Raw genomic sequence first — 2771 nt, 5'->3', positions numbered from 1 at the left:
GGTAAAAATAAAATAGTGATCCCGGATCAAGGGAACCGTAGGATCCTAACCAGTGTCGCTCTAATCAACGTTAACATGCCCCCATAAAAGTTAAAGAACTTCAACCATAGGGCCACCTGATTTGACATCATAACTTGACACACTAGAAAACTCAAACTCGTCGCGGTGAAGAACTTGGAGCTAGCATGGTGGGCAGCACAACCATCTTCAACAGCAAAACTTGTCTTCCCCAAGGTCGCGGCAAGGAGCTTGGAGCTAGCATAGTGGGCAACATGATTATCTTCAACAGCAAAACCTGTCTTCCCCAGCTAAACCAATCTTCCTTCCTTAGAATTAAACAACAAATCCATAAGACATCGAGGTTGCTTGCTCAAGCAACATAAATCCTCACCTTATCTTTAGGCCTTTGCATAGCCATGCTATATGCCTTTGCATAGCCATGCTATACAATATAAGCCCTAACTCGTCTTAGGATTTCGAGATTATCGTTTGTCACGACATAAATCCTCATATCTTCCAGGCTTTTAATGTGATCATTTCACACGAATGTAAGCTCTAACTAATAAAATTTGCAGGATGAAACACTTAAATTTTTCTCCTCTAAATTTAAGCCAAACATTAGGATAGCTTGGGAAGTCACCGAGGTTCGCCTCTGGATCCCTGACATCCTCTAGTTCTTCCTCCTTTGGAGTCTATAATAAAATGTTTCAAATTTGAACCAATCTCCTTTCACACCTCTACATCCGATCTCATTGAAAAGTCCTATCCTTTGAAACTCCTTGAAGACAATATTTCCTGATTTTTATCGAGGGTCTTCTTAGATGACTTTGGTCATTTTAGATGTAATTAACTATAGGGGCTTGCCCTTATAGGAAGCATGTCTGAACCCAGTTTAATATAAACCCTATTTAATCTTTTATATTAAATAGGGGAACTTGTCGGCAAATACAAAGGTTCGCAGACCAAACGAATATCATACTTTTCTTAGTCTATTTGATTGAGCATCATCCTCAAGTCTTGTGTTTATCCTTCGGGATAGATACAGGATTTGAGGTACAGTGCTCTTTCATTTAAATTATGAAAAATATGGGGTCAGTTTGATTTCATACTTTTTTGTAACTTCAACATCCTTCCAAAGCGGGCGCCGGGATTTCGATTCCGGTGACCGACAGCTTTTTACGAGCAACTCCGCACAAACCCCCAAAATAGCCCCGATCTAGTTGGGTGAAATCATAGCCTTCTGGGGTCTTTATGTTTCTCAATGGATTTTAACCTCACAAGTGGAAAATTTGTAAAGTCAATGAAAAATTGGTGAAAATGTCATCACAATTTTTAAAAGTAAAAAGAAATCTTTAAATCATTCTCATCCCACAAGATTAATCCCTAAGAGCAAGGAGAAGGAAAGGGAACTACTCAAAATTCATGAAGAATTAAAAAAACACCAAATTTGTATTGAAATCCAATTCTTAGAAACAAAAACTTAAACACAGATATAAAATACCTTATGTCTTCTCCCCAACACAAATTTTGGAGTCTCCTTGAAGAATTTTCCAAACTCTTACTATTACAACACAAAACACACTTAAACTCACACTGAAACACAAAAGTGAGACTTTCTAAAGACTTCAAATGCTACCAAAATGTCCTCTTTTTCATCCAATTTTTGTCCATAATAATTGAACTCTGAAAATAACCAAGGATTACTTCAAACACCCATCCAAAATTCAACCAAATTCAATGGATCTTCTAGAAGAAAAGTTACTAGTGCTATATTTCCCACTGAACCCGTCTATGGTGCTATAGCGCTAGGGTGCAGCGTTGTGACGCCAGACAAATCGCACAATTTTTGCTCATTTTTCTCTCATTTTCTCCAAATGTCCATTCCATGTATCTGAAACTAAAAACATAAAAAATACCTTTATGTAAAGTGCAATATCATAAAAAATAGTGTAAAATAGGTATGAAAATCTCAACATATTTTTCTTTAGTCAAAATCCCCCAAACTTAACTATTTCCTGTCCTCAAGTAATTTTAGTACTATATAAAAGTTATAATTTATTGTAGTAAAGTTTCAATTCAAAAATACTATAAGTTTGATTTAGATAAATACCATAGTGAGATTTTTAGAAAAAACTCAAGTAATTAAATTAACTCTGTAGCTACAAGATTACCTAGTCATCAAGTTTAAGAGTTCTAATCTTCTATTCATTTCAAGAATGAATATATGTTGCAATATTAAGTCACTTAGAATATCCAAAGGATAAGAATTTCATGAGAACACTATTAGTAAAAGATTTATTTCATAAATAAAAGTTCAGGAATGTATTTAGATTTTCCCTTTAGGTAGGTTCAATGAAGCCAATTTTTTATTAGACATATCCTCAAGCTTCTCCTCACTTCCATATTTTTTTTTCTTTCTCATTTGGATTGTTTTCAATCCTATATATTTTTCTTTTCTTTTCAGGGATTGTTGACAATCATTTCTTTTTCCTTTTTCAAGTGAGGATTACCATATCTGGATAAACTTTAATGATTTTGAGCATCCCATTTCTTTTCCTAAATTTGAAACTCAAAGCATTCCCTTATCTTATAAATATTTCATAGCTTTTACATCATTGAACCCCAATCTTTTCTTCTCAAATGAATTTCCAGATTCTTAATACTTCAAAATATAGTGTTCTTTACTTTAAATAGTTAATTATAATCTTATTCTCTTATACTAAATATCTTAACTTACAAAATTAATTTTCATTACAAAAATATTTCTTTAA

Source organism: Phalaenopsis equestris, unplaced genomic scaffold (genome assembly GCF_001263595.1).
Source record: "Phalaenopsis equestris unplaced genomic scaffold, ASM126359v1 Scaffold235610, whole genome shotgun sequence".
Lineage (NCBI taxonomy): Eukaryota > Viridiplantae > Streptophyta > Magnoliopsida > Asparagales > Orchidaceae > Phalaenopsis > Phalaenopsis equestris.
This window is presented reverse-complemented; position numbering follows the sequence as displayed.